This window comes from Physeter macrocephalus, chromosome 8 (assembly GCF_002837175.3).
Source record: "Physeter macrocephalus isolate SW-GA chromosome 8, ASM283717v5, whole genome shotgun sequence".
NCBI lineage: Eukaryota > Metazoa > Chordata > Mammalia > Artiodactyla > Physeteridae > Physeter > Physeter macrocephalus.
Genome location: NC_041221.1, coordinates 42,226,823 through 42,247,714, shown reverse-complemented (window position 1 = coordinate 42,247,714; position 20,892 = coordinate 42,226,823). Strand labels below are relative to the sequence as shown.

The 20,892-nt window shown below is 39.2% G+C and overlaps 1 long non-coding RNA gene across 4 annotated transcripts in view; it reads right to left on the bottom strand.

The window, feature by feature from the left end:
- The window catches only part of LOC114486700 (uncharacterized), a 62,105-nt gene extending 41,219 nt beyond the window's left edge, over nt 1–20,886 (bottom strand). For 3 of the 4 annotated variants that reach the window (XR_003680883.2, XR_008618035.1, XR_008618034.1), the window contains exons 1-6: nt 18,941–20,886; nt 18,203–18,264; nt 14,623–14,746; nt 12,939–13,061; nt 804–1,100; nt 611–696 (exon numbers count right to left, since the gene is read on the bottom strand). This is a non-coding gene — a long non-coding RNA (uncharacterized lncRNA). The remainder of the gene's footprint in view (nt 1–610; nt 697–803; nt 1,101–12,938; nt 13,062–14,622; nt 14,747–18,202; nt 18,265–18,940) is intronic. The other variant, XR_008618036.1, reaches the window with a different exon arrangement.
- Nucleotides 20,887–20,892: the final 6 nt, after the last annotated feature.

Sequence of the window (20,892 nt, the reverse complement as noted above, 5' to 3'; positions counted from 1 at the left end):
TACGTATATACAATGGAATATTACTCAGCCATAAAAAGGAATGAAATTGGGTCATTTGTAGAGATGTGGATGGACCTAGAGATTGTCATACAGAGTAAAGTAAGTCAGAAAGAGAACAATAAATATCATATATTAACACATATATGTGGAATCTAGAAAAATGGTACAGATGAACCTATCTCCAAGGCAGAAATAGAGACACAGATGTAGAGAACAAACATATGGACAGCAAGGGGGGAAAGGGGGATGAGGGCTGGGATGAATTGTGAGACTGGGATTGACATATATACACTAATATGTATAAAATAGATAACTAATAAGAACCTGCTGTGTAAATAATAAAATAAAATAAAATTCAAAAAAAAAGAATGAACTATGAACATTTTCTCACACCACATACAAAAATAAACTCAAAATGGAAAAAAAAACCTGTTAAATTAACCTTAAATTATTTCAAATTGACAAAGGCAGGTGTAAGTCCAAATATTCCTTGATAATACACAAAGTATAAAAGTAGAGGGTCTTTGTTTACAGGGCAATAGGTTTTGTTTGAAAACTGGCCAGAATTAAGCTCATAAAGTCTGAAAAATAGAAACCTCTGGGGACTTACCTGGCAGTCCAGTGGTTAAGACTCCACGCTTTTGCTGCAGGGGGCACTGGTTCAATCCCTGGTCAGGGAACTAAGATCCTGCATAGCTGCAGTGTGCAGCCAAAAAACAAAAACAAAAACAAAAACTCTGAAGGGATTAAAGGAGGAGAGAAAAGAGAAAGAGAATAGGTAGATTGTGGTTCTTTACACGTACCTACCTCTCCATTACTGTAGCAGGTGAGCACCCCACTTTTTATAGGTCATTTTCCAGCAAGGGCAAGAGAGACTGCTCTGCACCCACCAGGTTTCAATGGGCCGCTCCTGGAGTGGCTTTCAGAGTCACTGGATGATCCAGAGTCAGAGGATGATGTAGGTAGGGTATGCTAATCAAACATCGAAGGAAAATCAACAAGATACAATGCCTGGGTTTTCAGCAGGGTTCTGCCAGCCTTCTCTGGAATGTCATGTATAGTGTTCTGAGGGAAGGGTACATCAATATTATCCAGGTGGGCTGAGGAAAAGAAAACATAATAATTGCAGACTTATTTTTCTGTTATAAAATTTTTAGCCAACTATTAGTCGGACTGAGTAGTAGTAATGCAAATCTTTCCAGGGCCAGGGTATTGCTTTTTGTCCAGCTTGAGGAACACTTCATCAAAATATTAAAGTGCCTCAAACAGAATCTCCTTACAAAGTATTTTCATGGATAGCAGTCATTAAATTGCAGCTCAAGTCTTGGCAGTAACGTGTTATAGTTTTCACTGTAGAGGTCTTACATGTCTTTTGTTAAATTTGTTCCTAAGTATTTTGTGGATTTTAATGCTTGTTTAAATGCTAATGATTTTATTTCTTCCTTTGTAATATGTATGACTTTTATATCTTTTTCTTACCTTTTTACATTGGCTAAGGTCTCCAGTATAATATTGAAAAAAATGGTGAGAGTGAACATCTTAGCTTTGTTTATAATCTTGAGGGAAGAATATTCAATATTTCACCTTTAGGTATGATATTATCTTTAGGTTCTTCCTAGATGCTTTTAAATTTAACAAAAAGTTCCCTTTCATGTCCTAGTTTGCAAAGAGGTTTTTGTTTTAAAATCATGATGGCTATTGAATTTTATAAGGCATTTTTGCATTTATTGGTATGGTTATATGGTTTTTCTCCTTTATTCTGTTATAGTGGCAAATAACACCAACTGATTTTCAAATGTTAAGGCAACCTTCTATTCCTAGAATACACCTACTTAATCGTGATGTAGTATTGCTGCTTTTGACTTGCTAATATTTTGTGAAAGATTTTTGCAACTTAAGAGATGTTAGTCTCCAATTTTCTTGTAGTGTTTCTGTCAAGTTTTTGGCAGTATTATCTTGGCTTCATAAAATGAGTTGGGAACACTTTCTATTTTCTAAAGGAGTTTGTGTAAGATTAGTATAATTTCTTCCTTAAATGTTTGATAGAATTCCCAAAGAAAACCATCTGGACCTGCAGTTTTCTTTGCAGGACGGCTTTCCATCATCAATTCAACTTTAAAAATAGAGTTATGAAAATTTTCTGTTTCTTTTTGTATCAGTTTGGTAAGTTGTGTTTTTCAAAGAACTCTTTCTTTTAATCTATTTGTCAAGTTTATAGGCATAAAGTTATTCACTACATTCCTTTATTTGCCTTTTAATATATGTAGGGTCTGTGGTGATATTCCCTCCTTCATTTTTAATGTTGGTAATGTGTACTTCCCCTCCTTTTTTTCTTGATCAGTCTGCAGCATTCCCAAAAGTATGTCATGTCAGTGTTCTTTTTTCCCCAGGACAAGCAAAAAGGATGACCTTCTTTCAATATGAAGAGGTAGTACCCTCTTCTCTTTTCTTCTATTTCCCATCATACAACACACACACACACACACACACACACACATGCACACGAGCATATACACTTACAGATAAGGCAGACTATATCTAGGAGATCCCTCATTTTCCTAATGGTAAGTTCCTCAAAATGTTCTTTGGACCACTAGAATATATAAACTTCGGGGGATATAGACAAAATTTTTAAATGTCTACTTATAATTAATTACTATGATTATACATCTGTATTTCATATCATGTGTTTTATTGAGTTTTTTGGAATGTAATTTAATTTTTTAAAATTGAGTATATTTGACATACAATATTATATGTTTTATGTATAGTATTGAGCTTTTGTGTTAAAATATATGTATCATATAAAACTGAAAATTTAAATGTCATTTATTATATGTGAATTATACCTCAATAAAACTGTTAAAGAAAAAATATATGTGTATCATAAAATTTACCATTTTAAGTGTACAATTCAGTGGCATTAAGTGCTTTCACAATGTTGTGCAACCAATACCACTAACCATTTCCAGAACTTTATCATCCCAAACAGAAAATCTGTGCCCATTAAACAACAACTCCCCATTGCCCCTTCCTTCCAGGCCCTGGTAACCTCTATTCTACTTACTGTCTCTATGAATTTGCCTGTTCTAGGTACCTCACAGAAGTAGAATCATACAATACTTGTCCTTTTGTGTTTGGCTTATTTCACTTAGCAAAATGTTTTAAAGGTTCATCCATGTTGTAGCATGTATCAGAATTCCATTCCTTTTTATGGTTGAACAATATCCCATTGTATATATATACCACAACTTGTTTATCCATTCACCTGCAGATGAATTTTTGGGTTGTTTCCACCTTTTGACTATTGTGAATAATGCTGTTATGAATATTGGGATACAAGTGCCTGTTTGAGTCCCTGCTTTCAGTTTTTTTGTGGTATATACATTGGAATGGAATTGCTGGGTCATACGGTAATTCAATGTTTAACTTTCTGAGGAACTGCTAAACTATTTTCCACAGCGGCTAAACCATTTTACCTTCCTACAGCAATACATGAAGATTCCAGTTTCTCCAAAGCATTGCCAACACTTGTTATTTTCCTTTTTTGTTTGTTTTTGTTGTTTGTTTTAGAATCATAGCCATCCTAATGGGCATAGAGTGGTATCTCATTGTGGTTTGGATTTGCATTTCCCTAATGACTAATGATGTTAAACATCTTTTCATGTGCTTATTGTCTAGTTGTATATCTTCTTTGGAGAAATGCCTATTCAAGATCTTTTCCCATTTTTGAATTGAGGTTTTTTTAACCCACTGCCTCATAGGAATTATTTATATATTCTGGATTAACATCCTTTATCAGACAGATGATTTGCAAATATTTTCTTCTACTCTATAAACTGTCTTTTTACTTTCTTGATAATGTCCTTTAATGCACAAATGTCTTTGATGAAGTCCAATTTTTCTATTTTTTTCTTTATTGCCTATGCTTTTGGTGTCATAGCCAAGAAATTATTGCCAAATCCAATGTCATAAAGAGTTTCCCCTATGTTTTCATTTTAAAGTTCTATACTTTTAGCTCTTAAGCTTAAGCCTTTGATCTGTTTTGAGTTAATTTTTGTATATGGTATAAGGTAAAGATCCAACTTCATTCTTTTGCATGTGCATATCCAGTTTTCTCACTACCTTTTGTTAAAAAGACTGTCTTTCCCCATTTAATGGTCTTGGCACTCCTACTGAAAATCAATTGACCATATATGCTTGGGTTTATTTGGGGGCTCTCTATTCTATTCTTTTGATCTATATGTCTATCCTCATGCCACTATCACACTGTTTTGATTACTATAGGTAAAAAATAAGTTTTGAAATCAGGAAGTGTTAGTCTTACAAATTGGTTATTTTTCAAGATTGTTTTGGCTATTGCAGGCTTATATTGACTTTTAAATACTGATTTCCCCCCTCATATTTCATGATTCCATTTTAATCAAATATGTCACATGCAACTTCAAAATAGTTTATTTTGGTAAAATTCTTTAAAGTGCATTAATTAAGCTCATATGAGATTGGAAAGCAGGGAAATGATGTCAGTATGCCATGGAAACTATATTGGTTCATCACAATTTCCCAGCATGTAATATTTTGTGCCATGAAGTAGAGTAGGGAGATGCAAGCACATTGGCAAGGTTGAATATAGCAAATACAAAGAAATAGAGTATCGAGAACAATGCCCTTTCTATGTTCTCTTTCTCTTTTGAAATAATTTTCCACTTAGAGGAAAGTTGCAGTACAAATAGTACAAATACCTTACATATGCCTTTCTCCCAGCTTCCGTAATTTTCACAATTCCATAACCATTATACAATTACCAAAACCAGAAAAATAGCATTGGTGAATACTATTAACCAAACACAGATCTTATTTAAATTTCACTCATTTTCCCCTTAATGTCCTTTTTCTGCTTCAGGATCCAACCCATGATCCACATTGCATTTAGTTATTGGTTCCTTGGTTTCCTGCAATCTGTGATGGTTTCTCAGTCTTTCTTTGTCTTTCATGACCTTGATAGTTTGTAGAATGTCTTTCAACTTGGGTTCGTCTGATGTTTTCTCATGATTAGCTTGAGGTGTTGCATTTTTAGCAAGATTACCCCAGAAGTGATATTGTGTCCATCTCAGTGCATAATGATTTCAATGTGATTTGTTGCTGGTGATTTATTAACCTTGATCACTTGGCTAAGGAGGTGTCTGCAGAGATTCTCCACAGTAAAGTTACCAGTTTTCCCTATGTAATTGACAAATATCTTAGAGAAATACTCTGAGACTATGAAATATCTTATTTCTTCTTGAACACTCACAACTGATTTTAGCATCCATCAAACTGACCAGACCTGCAACACTTATTATGGTGGTGATTTATTTTTGGCTGTGTTGGGTCTTCATTGCTGCGTGCAGGCTTTCTCTAGTTGTGCAGAGTGGGGGCTACTCTTGGTTGTGGTGCACGGGCTTCTCACTGCGGTGGCTTCTCTTGTTGCGGAGCATGGGCTCTAGGCACACGGGTTCAGTAGTTGTGGCTCGCGGGCTCTAGAGCACAGGCTCAGTAGTTGTGGCACATGGGCTTGGCTGCTCCATGGCATGTGGGATCTTCCCGGACCAGGGCTTGAACCCGTGTCCCCTGCATTGGCAGGCGGATTCTCAACCACTGTGCCACAAGGGAAGCCCTCCAATCCTTTTTTATGTTGGTATGGATTCATGGAAATTTGTTTTATTCTGAGCTTAAATTCAGTACTATTATTTTTAATTTTGTTAAGCTCAAACTGTTCCAGCTTTGTCCATTGGGAACTTCTTCACATCGGTTCCGGTGTCTTTTTGACATGTTCCCATCTTTTCTCAAGTACCTCAACTACCTCCTTATTTTCTGGTACAACAGGTCATTCCATGCTCATCTTGCATTTTCCAAAGGAGGTCTTGTTCCTTTCATTGAGGAATGGTGTTTAGAACTCAAGATCTAGGTTCTAGGTGTGCTTATTGCAGTAAGAGTACCACTGCTTCTTGGTCATCTTAGCACATGGAGCTAGATGTATGTACATGTACTAACCATCCCCCCCACACACATATCTAAATGTGTGTGTGTGTGTGTGTGTATTAGATATGTACTAAAAATAATGATTTCAATAATGATACCTCTGATTCCAACTCAACACGAGGGTTCCTTCTAGCCATGTCGACCTTTCCTTATTTGTAACATATCTCTGAGAATTATTAATAGAATCATGGCCCTGATATACAGTGTATTCACTTATTTGTTCAGTACTAGTATACGCACAAAGTAGTTACTGAATGGCTAATCCACACCCCTATGAGAAACAAATTTACTAGTTACAGTATAGTAATTATAAACAGTGCTTTTTATCTTTAGGCTTTCAGTATCGTTAATATACTGTTTTCCATTGTTAGTTTGGTTAGTTTTTTTTCTTCCCCATCTCCTTCAGTATGGTTATGTTAGTCATTTGTAATATATTTAACTTGCTAATTTGTTACTATTCATATTCCATTTTGGGTTCTTCTCCCATCCTGATTGATTTTAATAATTTATCTTTTGGTTATGTGAGACATTAGTAAGGTTCTCAGAGTCGAAGCTACACACATTGTACTCAGCAAAGTGTCACTCCCTCCTCACCCCATCACCCCCTTCTAATTTTCCCATCCTTTCACTTCTTTGTTACCCATACCATATAGGCAGCCCACCTCTTCAGTTTCTGGTTTATCTTTCCTGTACACAGCATCCCTGATTTAAGATTTTTTGACTTATGATTTCTCGGCTTTACAATGGTGTGAAGCTATACCCATTTGTACTTAGAATTTTTAATTTTGATCTTTTCCAGGCTAGTGACATGCAGTAGATACTCTCTTGTGATGCTGGGCGGGGGCAGCAAGCTGTAGCTCCATCAACCACGTGACCATAAGCGTAAACAACCAATACACTTACAACCATTCTGTACCCAGACAACCATGCTGTCTTTCACTTTTAGTACAGTATTTAATACTCCATGAGATATTCAATACTTTATTATAAAATTGGCTTTTGTGTTAGATGATTTTGCCCAACAGTGGGCTAATGTTAGTGTTCCGTGCACGTTTAAGGTAGGCTAGGCTAAACTATGATATTCAGTAGGTTAGGTGTATTAAATGCATTTTCAACTTTAAGATAGGTTTATTGGAACGTAACTCCATTGTAGTCAGGGAATATATCTTTTGCACAAATAAGATACATATGTATTTTATTTTTTTCTTAATAGATCTTTATTGGAGTATAACTGCTTCACAATACTGTGTTAGTTTCTGTTGTACACCAAAGTGAATCAGCCATATGCAGACATATGTCCCCATATCCCCTCCCTCATGAGCCTCCCTCCCATCCTCCCTATCCCACCCCTCTAGGTCATCGCCTTCTTGCTATGTGAAGAGTAACATGCCATAGATACTCTTTTGTACTTTGCTTCTTCTTCACCCCAACTCCATATCGCCCCCCTTCTTCCTTTTGGCTCAGTTTGGTTACATGGTTTGTCTTAGATGGGCATAGTACTTAGTTTTCACCATCTTTATGCATTTTGATTTTGTTGCTATATCCCAGATGCCCCAACCATTTTTTATACCTCATTTCATCAAGCTACTTTCAGCTTTTTTTTTTTCTTAAAAGGTAAGATTCTAAGCTTACTGTAGTAGTTCTTTATTAAGAGTTTAATTTATCTCGTTACTATGCCAGTATTTCTCACTGGATTATGCTTTAAAAAAATTCTTCAACCACAATGCTATGAAACTAGAAATCAACTATAAGAAAAAAAAACTGCAAAAAACACAAACACGTGAAGGCTAAACAATCTGCTACTAAACAACCAATGGATCACTGAAGAAATCAAAGAGGAAATAAAAAAATACCTAGAGGGCTTCCCTGGTGGTGCAGTGGTTGAGAGTCTGCCTGCTGATGCAGGGGACACGGGTTTGTGCCCCGGTCCGGGAAGATCCCACATGCCGCAGAGCGGCTGGGCCCGTGAGCCATGGCCGCTGGGCCTGTGCATCCGGAGCCTGTGCTCCAGAACAGGAGAGGCCACAGCAGTGAGAGGCCCACGTACCGCAAAAAAAGCAAAACAAACAAACAAAAAAACCCTAGAGACAAATGAAAATGAAAACACAATGATCCAAAACCTGTGGGACACAGCAAAAGCAGTTCTAAGAGGGAAGTTTACACTGATACAAGCTTACCTCAGGAAACAAGAAAAATTGCAAATAAAAAATCTAAACTTACACCTAAAGCAACAGAGAAAGAACAAACAAAACCCAAAGTGAGTAGAAGGAAAGAAACCATAAAGATCAGAGGCTAAATAAATGAAATAGACACTAAAAAACAATAGAAAGGATCAATGAAACTAAAAGCTGGTTCTTTGAAAAGATAAAAAAAATTGATAAACCTTTAGCCAGATTCATCAAGAAAAAAAGGGAGGGGCTTCCCTGGTGGTCCAGTGGTAAAGAATCTGCTTTACAATGCAGGGGACATGGGTTCAATCCCTGGTCAGGGAACAAAGATCCCACATGCCACGGGGCAACTAAGCCCATGTGCCACAATGACTGAGCTCTCACGCCTCAACTAGAGAGCCTGCATGCCACAAACTACACAGCTCACGTGCTCTGGAACCCGTGCCCCACAACTACAGAGCCTAGGTGCCCTGGAGCCCATGCGCCACAGCTAGAGAAGAGAAAACTCGCACACCACAACTAGAGAGATCTCGCGTGCCTCAACGAAGATCCTGCGTGCTGCAACTAAGACCCGATGCAGCCAAAAATAAATAAAATAAATAAATCTTTAAAAAAAAAGAAAAGAGGGAGATAACCCAAATCAATAAAATCAGAAATGAAAAGGGAGAAGTTACCACCGACAGCACAGAAATATAATACAAAGGATCGTAAGAGACTACTACAAGCAACTATACACAAATAAACTAGGCAAGCTAGAAGAAATGGACAAATTCTTAGAAAGGAACAATCACCTAAAACTGAACCTGGAAGAAGTAGAAAATATGAGCTGACCAATTACCAGTATTGAAATTAAGTCAGTAATTTAAAAGCTCCCAACAAACAAAAGTCCAGGACCAGATGGCTTCACAAGTCAATTCTACCAAACGTTTAGAGAAGAGTTAACATCCATCCTTCCAAAACTATTCCAAAAGATTGCAGAGGAAGGAACACTTCCAAACTCATTCTATGAGGCCACCATCACCCTGATACAAAAACCAGGCAAAGATATCACAAAAAAAGAAAATTACAGGCCAATATCACTGATGAACATAGATGCAAAAATCCTCAACAAAATACTAGCAAACCAACTCTAACAATACATTAAAAGGATCATAAACAAGGATCAAGTGGGATTTATCCCAGGGATGCAAGGATTTTTCAATATATACAAATCAATCAATGTGATATATCACATAACAAATTGAAGAATAAAAACCATATGATCAACTCAATAGATGCAGAAAAAAGCTACAGTGATTAAGAATCTGCTTGCCAATGCAGGGGACATGGGTTCAATCCCTGGGCTGGGAAGATCCCACAGGCCGCAGAGCAACTAAGCCCATGTGCCACAACTACTGAGCCTGCACTCTAGAGCCCGCGAGCCATAACTATTGAGCCCGTGTGCCAAAACTACTGAAGCCCACAGGCCCTAGAGTTCATGTGCCACAACTACTGAGCTCATGCTCCATGACTATTGAAGCCTGCGCACTCTAGGGTCCATGTGTTGCAACTACTGAGCCTGCATGCTGCAACTACTAAAGCCCAGGTGCCTAGAGCCCGTGCTCCACAAGAGAAGCCACCACACTGAGAAGCCCGTGCACTGTAACGAAGAGTAGACACCGCTCACCACAACTAGAGAAAGCCTGCATGCAACAATGAAGACCCAATGCAGCCAAAAATAATAATAATAAATTAAATAAAAACCCCTATAAAAAAAATTCAACAACCATTTATGATAAAAACTCTCCAGAAAGTGTGCATAGAGGAAACCTACCTCAACATAATAAAGGCCACCCACAGCTAATATCACACTCAATGGTGAAAAACTAAAAGCATTCCCTCTAAGATCAGGAACAAGACAAGGATGCCCATTCTCACCACTTTTATTCAGCATAGTTTTGGAAGTCCAAGCCATGGCAATCAGAAAAGAAAAGGAAATAAAAGGAATACAAATTGGAAAGGAAGAAGTAAAACTGTCACTGTTTGCAGATGAGATGATACTGTACACAGAGAATCCTAAAGATGCCACCAGAAAACTACTAGAGCTAATCAATGAATTTGGTAAAGCTGCAGGATACAAAATTAATGCACAGAAATCTCTGGCATTCCTATACACTAATGATGAAAAATCTGAAAGAGAAATTAAGGAAACACTCCCATTTACCAGTGCAACAAAAAGAAAAAAATACCAAGGAATAAACCTACCTAGGAAGACAAAAGACCTGTATGCAGAAAACTATAAGACACTGATGAAAGAAATCAAAGATGACACAAACAGATGGAGAAATATACCACGTTCTTGGATTGGAAGAATCAATATTGTGAAAATGACTATACTACTCAAGGCAATCTACAGACTCAATGCAATCCCTATCAAATTACCAGTGGCATTTTTTACAGAAGTAGAACAAAAAATCTTAAAATTTGTATGGAGACACAGAAGACCCTGAATAGCCAAAGCAGTCTTGAGGGAAAAAAATAGAGCTGGAGGAATCAGACTCCCTGACTTCAGACTACACTACAAAGCTACAGGAATCAAGACAATATGGTACTGGCACAAAAACCAGAAATATAGATCAATGGAACAGGATAGGAAGCCCAGAGATAAGCCCATGCACCTATGGTCAACTAATCTAAGACAAAGGAGGCAAGGATATACAATGGAGAAAAGACAGTCTCTTCAATAAGTGGTGCTGGGAAAACTGGACAAGCTACATGTAAAAGAATGAAATTAGAACACTCCCTAACACCATAAGTAATGGAAATAAAAACAAAAATAAACAAATGGGACCTAATGAAACTTAAAAGATTTTGCAAAGCAAAGGAAACTACAAACAAGACAAAAAGACAACCCTCAGAATGGGAGAAAATATTTGCAAATGAATCAATGGACAAAGGATTAATCTCTAAAATATATAAACAGCTCATGCAGCTCAATATTAAAAAAAACAAACGACCCAATCAAAAAATGTGCAGAAGACTAAATAGACATTTTTCCAAAGAAGACATACAGGTGGCCAAGAAGCACATGAAAATCTACTCGACATCACTAATTATTAGAGAAATGCAAATCAAAACTACAATGAGGTATAACCTCACACCAATTGGAATGAGCATCATCAGAAAATCTACAAACAAATGCTGGAGAGGGTGTGGAGAAAAGGAAACCCATACAGCCACTATGGAGAAGAGTATGGAGGTTCCTTAAAAAACTAAAAACTACCATAGACCCAGCCATCCCACTACTGGGCATATACACAGAGAAAACCATAATTCAAAAAGACACATGCACCCCAATATTCATTGCAGCACTATTTACAATAGCCAGGTCATGGAAGCAACCTACATGCCCATCGACAGAAGAATGGATAAAGAAGATGTAGTACATATATACAATGGAATATTACTCAGCCATAAAAGGGAACGAAATTGGGTCATTTGTAGTGATGTGGATTGATCTAGAGACTGTCATACAGAGTGAAATAAGTCAGAAAGAGAAAAACAAATATCGTACATTAATGCATATATATGGAACCTAGAAAAAAGGTACAGATGAACTGGTTTGCAGGGCAGAAATAGAGACACAGATGTAGAGAACAAACATATGGACACCAAGGGGGAAAAGTGGCAGCTGGGGGGGTGGGATGAATTGGGAGATTGGGATTGACATGTATACACTAATAAGTATGAAATGGATAGATAATAAGAACCTGCTGTATAAAAAAATAAAATAAAATTCAAAAAAAATTAATGTATAATCATGCACTTGTAACTGTACAAGTGTTTAGTGTTGTTTTGTGGTGTTTTATATTTTTCACAAGTGGGATGCTATTGAATTCAGTATTCTAAACCTTGCTTTTTATTCTTTTCATGTCAGTAGATATTGATTTACATCATTCTTTTAAATTACTACATAATATTTCATAGTAGGGATTTACCATGGCTTATGTAGCCATTTATGAATATATCGATGGGTATTTAGGTTGTTGTCCTTTTTTCTTTTCTTTGCAACTATGAACTAGGGGTAAGAATATCTTTGTGCATGCCACTTAAAATACATGTTTGGTACATACAGGATAGATATTGAGAAATGGAATTGCTGGGTCATTGAGAATGAATAACTACCATTTTCAAAGTTACTGTCACGTTGCTTTTCAGAGAGCCTTAAATAATTTTTTTCTATCAGTTGAGTGGGAGAATACCATTTCCTCACATTCTTGATTGGTAGTATCAACATTTATTTTTTGCCAATTATACGGTGAAAAGTTTCATCTTATTTTAATTTACATGTCTGCAATGACCAGGGAGAATAACACTGATTTTTATATTTACTGATCATTTGATTTCCCCCACTCCATAACTGTCTAAGCTACGCATATACTTGTAGCCTTACTTATGAATTCTTAAATTAGCTTGTTAAACTATATACTAAATGTTATTAGGATATTTGGGGGATTACATTGTCTTTATGGAACAATTTGGAGAGAATTGGCATCATAATACATGGAGACCGTTAATAGTCTCCATTTATTTAGGTGTTTTTCTATGTCCTATAGTTTACTTTTTCCCCTGTAAAGATCTTATATATTTATTGTTATGTTTATCCTTAGGTGTTTTATACTTAGGTTTCTGTTGCAAATTCCCTTCCATTACATTTTCTAACTATCTATTGCTGGTGAACAGGAAAACCACCAGTTCGTGAATGATTACCTGCTATCCAGTCACTTTGCCGTACTCTGTTATTACTTGTCAGTTTTCATCACACTTGTTTTCACAATCTACCATTTTGTAGACCAATACTACCCTGGAGCTGCCACCTCTTAACCCAAGTCCCTAGGAATAACAGAAAAGTTATAAGAAGAATACAATCCATAGCATGTAGAAATCTCCTTCTGGAGATAGTTTGTACATATACAAACACACTTTTTCTTTTCCCACTTATACAGTACAGTAGTATACTGAATAAACAGTTAATCATTTTCTGCTGCCTCCTGATAAGAGTGTTCAATGTCAGTACACAGAGAGGATCCCCTTCTATTTAAGGGTGCCACTATATGGATGTACAATTATTTACCCAGTGCCCCGTGGAGGAAACCGGTGCCCAATCCTCTATGATTACAATGAAAATACTTGTATGAAAGGCTTTGCATCAATATCTTCAGGATCAATTGCTAGCAGTGAAATTCCTAAACCTGGATCAAAAAGTATATACACCTTCAATATATATATTATATATATATATATTTTTTGGCCATGCCGCATAGCTTGGGGGACCTTAATTCCCCAACCAGGGACTGAACCCACACCCTAGGCAGTGAAAACGTGATGTCCTAACCACTGGACCCTCAGGGAATTCCCACACCTTCAATACTGACAGCTACCGTCCAGTTGCCCTTCATAGAGGCTGTATCAATACACATTCGGAACAACAGTACCTCAGCATGCTGTTTGCCTACACCTTCAGCAATACAACAGCTGCTGTTTAAAACTGCTTGAAAGGAATATAGACAGAATTGGTATCTTAATTCTTGCTGTAGCAGATGCTGCTAATGTCCCAGCTAGTAACTTTACCTGCAGCCATAAATAACAGTTCCTGCACATTCTGACAGCATCCAACTTGTGTCTGAATCTTTCTGCTTCTCTTCCCGAGTCATTCTGAGGTGTCACGGGGAGTGCTCCACCCTGCAAGGGTGGGCTTTCCAGGGTGGCTGGCAAGAAACAGTCTATCAGCCTCTCGGAGGCAACCCCCAACCAATAAAGAATAGGAATCAGTGGATAAATATGTAAGCTTCTCCATCTCTCAGCAGGCAATTCTTGCCAGTTCCTCAGAGTGAATTCAGCTCCTGTTGACTACAGCAGTAATCTTCACTTTAATGTTATCCTTTATTGACTTTTCTACCTTCCCTATCTCACTTTCCCTACTTCCTCTCTTCCTGATATCACCTCCCCAATAAGCTACATGCCCCCTAATCCTTGCCTCAAGGTCTGCTTTTGCGGAGACCTAAACTGGTACCAGAGATGGCCATGGAAAGTTGACCCTCAAGAATGGGACTAGAGAATTTGCTCACTCTCTGGTCAGGAGGCATCAAGAACCCCATTGCTGGTCTAAGTCAGGGTAGTGACAACCCACAGCATGCTGTACCAGCACGTTTACTAAGACTTTCACCTCTGTTTGTTTAGGAATGAGGAAAGGGACCAGGCTAGGGGATACGTGGTAGCTCTTGAATGGTGTGGGACAATGGTATTCATAAGGATTGTAGAGATGGCTGACTTCTGTTAACTCTCCTGGAAGCCTTGAAGAAAGAGACTGGCACACCAGGTCAGCCAACTGTCAACTCAGGGCATGTCACGAGAGCCAGAAGGCTTTCAGGGCTGATTTTAATTAGACTCTTACCTCTTGCAGCAGGAGGGCAGACTATGCTGAACATTAGCCTCAGAATACGATAATAAAAATGTCAGAACTACAGTGGGATGCCGAATGCAAGCCAAAGCAGGTGTTCTGCGTTAATGTAAGGGCCCTGAAAAGGAAGAAATAGGGCTGTGAAACTTGGAATAGTTGTATCTGGGTGAATGCGCTATACAATCTTTTTTTTTTTTTTTTTGTGGTATGCGGGCCTCCCTCTGTCGCGGCCTCTGCCGTTGCGGGGCAGAGGCTCCAGACGCGCAGGCCCAGCGGCCACGGCCCACGGGCCCAGCCGCTCCGCGGCACGCGGGATCCCCGGGAATCATACTGTGAGCACCATTTGGTCTTTTTTTTTTTTTTTTTTTTTTTTTTGTGTGGTACGCGGGCCTCCCCCCGCCGCGGCCTCCCCCCGTCGCGGAGCACAGGCTCCGGACGCGCAGGCCCAGCGGCCACGGCCCACGCGCCCAGCCGCTCCGCGGCACGCGGGATCCTCCCAGACCGGGGCGCGAACCCGGTTATCCTGCATCGGCAGGCGGACGCGCAACCACTGCGCCACCAGGGAAGCCTGCGCTATACAATCTTAACCCCACATTTCCTTGAGTCTTCTGGGCGGGCATGCTTATTTATAAAAAGACCTTCCCTTTTCTCCTGTGTTTTCTAATAGTTTCCTTCCTTTTTTTCCCCATTCAAATTTGATTGAATTATAATGTATTTTGTTGCAAGGAATGAATTGGGAATCCAACTTTTTTTTCTTTTTTGAGAGAGCTATCCAGTACTTCAGGATCATTAATTGAATAATTCATCTTTCCCCACTGATATCAAATGCCACACTGGTGATATATTAAATTCCATATGCATTTGGGTCTTGTGGGAGAGAATGCTAGTTATTTACCACAGTTTTTCCTTCCTCTCTCTGGGCTCACAACAGCTTAGTTTCCCAGCTTCGGTTGCAGTCAGGAAGTGATGGACCTGGCACATAAAAGCTTCCCACACATGATCCTCCATCCTCTTTGCCTTCTGCCATGTGGAATGGCGATATCCTCCAGAAAAACTTGAGAAGCCACATATTGAGCATGGCAGAGCATGAGCTCCAGAATCCCTGCCTGGAGGAGAGCCTGCCAAGCAGGAACACCTGTTTTGGACTTTATGAAAATGAGAAATAATCTTTGATTTTATGAGCCATTCATTTTTTTTTTCTGTCTTCCCTGAAACCACATATTATTACTTTATCTAATATAGGTCTACTTCTGTACTCTATTCTGTTCCATTCATCTGTCTGCCTGCTCACGTGCCAGTAATGCACTTTTAATTAATACAATTTTATAATGTATTTTGGTACAGAGTAGGGCCAATCCCTTCATTAACTTATTTTACAATTTTTTTCCTGGTTTCCCTCCTTTTCCACATGAACTTTAGAACCAGTATCACTAGCCAAAATACAATCTCCTTGCTATGTTTATTGAAATTGCATTATATGTATAGTCTGATATGGGGAAAATTAACATCTTTATAATTTGAATCTTCTTATATAAACATCTTTCCATAGAATTCATGTCTTCATTTATATTCTTCAATACCTTCGTAAACTTCTCCTTGTATAGGTGGTAATTTTTCATTTAGTTTATTCATAGGTATCTTTTTCTGGTGAAGTTATGCTATTATAAATAAGACCTTTTCCTCTGTTATATTTTATAATTGGTCATTGCTTATATAGGAAGTCTACTAGGATGATGTGTTGCGTCTTAGCATGACGTCAAATAAAAATAAAATACCAGTCTGCCACCCAAGAAAAGCACTTAAAAGCAAAATAAATCTTTAAAAGTTTTTAAGCAAAATAAATCTTAGAAGAAGTTTAAAATGTCTATACTGCAATAGCAGAAAAACAGACTGTATAAAGAGAAGGTATGCTGTCAGTTTATTCAGAATGGTCAGAGAATGTCCTCCTTTTGGACTGGAATTCCAAGAGCTACCCACATTTATAAACCTTCCATACTATTTAACAAATAAGCATTGTCAAGTTGGGGTTTGAGGAAGGTCAATAACATCGCCATTCTCCACTAAACTCCTAAGCAACTTAGAAACAGGCTCAGGTATTCAGCCAGATGGAAGTAAAAGTGTCATCATTATTGATAAAGCTGATAGTAGAGAACAAGGCTTAAATCTGTGGCAACAACTTGTTTCCTACATCGCACCCCAGAGATATAGAGACTTTGCCATCCACTGGCACCACTGGACAACCGTGCCTGTTCTTACAAACTTCTGGCATGGAAGCGCAGAGCAGAACATACTTCGATAGGAAGGCATCCTAGAATTCCCGTTTCACTCTTCCTTGCCTGGGGAGGAGTGAGTAAAAGGGCAGAGCAAGGTCAGGACTGTAACGGAAGGTGACTCCACATGGAAAGAAAATCAGAAGTGATGAAGAGTGTTACCCCTCTGAGAACCAGCAAAGCTATGCTCTAAGAGCGATATTCTTTTTAGGGACCAAAAGTTCGTATCTACGGTTTTTGGACGTTAGTGTCAAATATTAGATTTGAATTTTAGGCAGAAAATCAAACTACATGGATTTTTATGTCATGCTGACATAAGCATTGTGGAACATGGTTATCAGGTTTTATCCATAAGAGAAAAGATCACAAAAAACCTGTAAAACTGACACGACTGCCTTTCTTTTGTTTCTAACAAAGTTATTCTAGGGACACAATCATTAGATTACAGGTATTATCTTTTAGCTCTTTTGGGCTCATGTGTTTAACACGTCCAATCCTTAGTAAATGTTTGTTCCTACATTAATACCTGTATTTGTTCAATTTGCTCTCAGAGACAGCATGCTTGCAAGAGGATATATAATACAGAGCACATAGTAAGGTTTATTACTGTGAGAACTCCAGTGACCACTGGTATTTTCTGTACTCAATTCATTAAACATTTTTTGAGGCTTTATGACAGTGACTATGCCAGAGCCTGGGGCTATAAAGACGTATGATGATGCAGTCAGGGGCCCATGTCTACCGGGGAGGACAGATGTGAACAGCTGACTATTGTGTGATGCTGGAGCACAGTAAGTAGACCTCTAGGGACATGGGGAAGGCCTTGAACCATGCCTAAAACAAAGACTGACAAGTTACATTGCCCAAGTTCACCTAACTCGTAACTGGCAGAGGTAGAGCTTGAACTTGGACTGATTTCAAAGCCACCAGTGCCTCAGGTGCCACTCTGTGACGCTGGTGCCCTTATTACCCAGGTCTGCTCCGGGCAGGGCAATGCTGCAGAGGGTAGACGGTGCTGCTGTAGAGTTCCCAGGGTAGATTCTGTCCGAAAAGGTGGCCTTCAAGCCTGGCTCCAACTCGGACTTCAGCCCTGTCTCGCCCTCCGAGTGCTCAGGGTCACGTCTGACAGGCTGCTCCATAACCTTACTGGACCAAGCTGACAGAGGCGTTCCCCCTTTCTCGAGCGATTCCACTTTCCTTAACCTTCCACAGCGGAGGCTGCTCTGTGGTAAGACTGAGGCCCAGATGAAGGGAATGCTTGTGGAGGGTTTGGAAATGATAGTGAATTGCTTGGAGATACTCACTCTACCCCACTTCCCTGTCGTGCTCTGGTTGATTCCTGAGGGACTTTTTTGCTGGAGGTCACCTATAAATAAATTAGCAATGTCAAAAATGGTAAGGATAACTCTAGATTCTATGAAGGTAATTTATAAGTATGGGGGTAGCAACTTCTAGACATGGTCTACATCACAGGTTTAGCCCCATAAATTCTAGTGTTATCTACCAGCAGGCAGGAAGGGAAGAGCAGAGGAAAAAAAGCTGCGCCAGGCTTTGACTTCCCTAACCCCGCTGATTGCACAAGTTTTAAAATTGTGAATAAATGGATGCTTGCACCAATTCAAGACAAAAGAGTTTTAAATTATGAGTATCTCTGCTTAAAACCCCTCCATTACTTCTTTCCTTATGGGCAAGGACCTGCCTTCTTTGAATAAAGAAAGTGAAATTCCACTATTCACGGAAATACAGTTGAAGCTAATGTGGGATTTAAAAAGATCAGGGGTTTAGGAGGCATGAGAAGAGCAGCTGAGACCTGGAACAGCCATCACAGGATACTCTAAGTAGGGCTGAGTTTCCAAATAACAGCCAATGTTTGCTGAATGGCTCTCGTGCTAAGGGCTTTATTACGTGTTATTCCTCACAATATCCTGATGTGTTAAGTTCTCTCATTGCAAAGGAGAAGCTGAGGCTGAGGTCACACAGCCAGAACATGGAGAAGGGGGCAATGGAGCCAGGCAGCGGCCCTTGGAAGTTCACACTCTTACCACGATGTGCTGCTCTGTTTCAGTCCTGACACTTCTTGTCTTGATCCTGGCATGATCTTATCAGCTAGGGTGCTAAGGCTTCTAAGCAGTGCTGATGTCTGATTCATCAGCTTCAGAGATCTGCTTGCTGGTGAAGAACATTTTGAAGTTAGAGACATGGTAGGAATGCTGTAGCTGTAGGCTGGCTGACAAGTCACCAAGGAAGGTCGTCTTCAAAGGAAGAGACACTGTACACCCTGAGGCTTGCCTCAGCCTCTGAAATGGGCTCCTGCTTCTGAATCACAGGAACCAAACTCCCAAGATACTAATGTACAGAATGCCAACTTACTAATTTCCAGTGAGTGACTAGAATATTCACTGTTCAGAGAACTCTCACCTAAGAATCAAGGTTCACAGAAGCCTCCTTAGTCACTGTAACTTCATTTGCTGAACTCAAATAACGAATAAAGGGAAAGGATGGCACCGATGTTTGGAACTCCACGAGGGCAGCTAGACCTACAAAACCACAGAGGCGGTCCAGGACCAGTTAGTTCACAAACAAGCACTTCAAGAGAGTGTTGCAACTCAGGATGACCAGGTAGTACAGCACAGTCCAATAGTGAGTATTTTTACATGTGATCCTCATGTATCTTGAGCATTTCTGAAAGATGTCCAACAAAAACTCCCTAAGTTTCATGAAAGTGCTTTCTCTTAAGTTTGGTGAGATAATCTTATACTAAGAAACATCCTGTAAACTACTGGCAGTACAATGCATATATTGCCAGCAATGTGGGACCACTACTGCTAAAACCAAAGAGAGATTTGGAGAGAATGTTATATAAAAAGGGAAGGACTTGACTAAGAGCTCCTCGAGAACCTAGAACACTTACAGATAGATGTCTACAGAAAACACTTCTAGGGCTTCCCTGGTGGTGCAGTGGTTGGGAGTCCGCCTACCGATGCAGGGGCCACGGGTTCGTGCCGCGGTCCGGGAAGATCCCACATGCCGCGGAGCGGCTGGGCCCGTGAGCCATGGCCGCTGAGCCTGCGCGTCCGGAGCCTCTGCTCCGCGACGGGAGAGGCCACAGCAGTGAGAGGCCCGCGTACCACAAAAAAAAAAACAACAAAAAACAACACTTCTAGAGATTAAAAAAAAAAATTCCCTCTAGATACTGGGAAATACGTACTTGTCAATTATCAAAGTTATGGCCTAATCTTACATTTAAGTCACATTTTTCAAAAAGCTGCTCAAAATCCCATGCTTTAGTGATCCTTGTAAATAATCCAAGGCATTGTACTGTGGTATTCCTCACTGGCACTCAGAACACAAGTGAAGGATGTCTTGATAAACTAAGTATCTTCCTGTTTGAAATGTGCAGAGACATAATTTACTAAGTTGGTTATAGTCAACAAGTAGGGACTGAATTTTATTCTTCAATGAGAGTTACAGAGCATGAGAACCAAACAATCTGAATGTTCCTAAAAAGGAAATTGATGCCCTTTTATTCTACCTGAGTTAAGACAATGATGAATCTCATCAGAGTTCATGGGATTCGTAACAAACGACTCCTAAACCAGACTTACAAGGTCAACGCTATGAACACACCAAGATCATATACACTTAATTAGTGCTACAGTCTGGTTTTAAATCTTTAAAACCTCAAAACACACCTTTTTATTTCCTTTAGCAGACAAAATTACTTATAAAAGTAACATCATTTACAGAACTCTAATAAATTATTTTCAAAATTTAAAAATAAACAATAGCACTATTTTGCATTCTGATTTTACAGGGAAATAAAGCTTTTTGGCATATAATGTTCTATCAAAAATGGAAAGCTGAGGGCTTCCCTGGTGGCGCAGTGGTTGAGAATCCGCCTGCCAATGCAGGGGACACGGGTTCGTGCCCCGGTCCGGGAAGATCCCGCATGCCGCGGAGCGGCTGGGCCCGTGAGCCATGGCCGCTGAGCCTG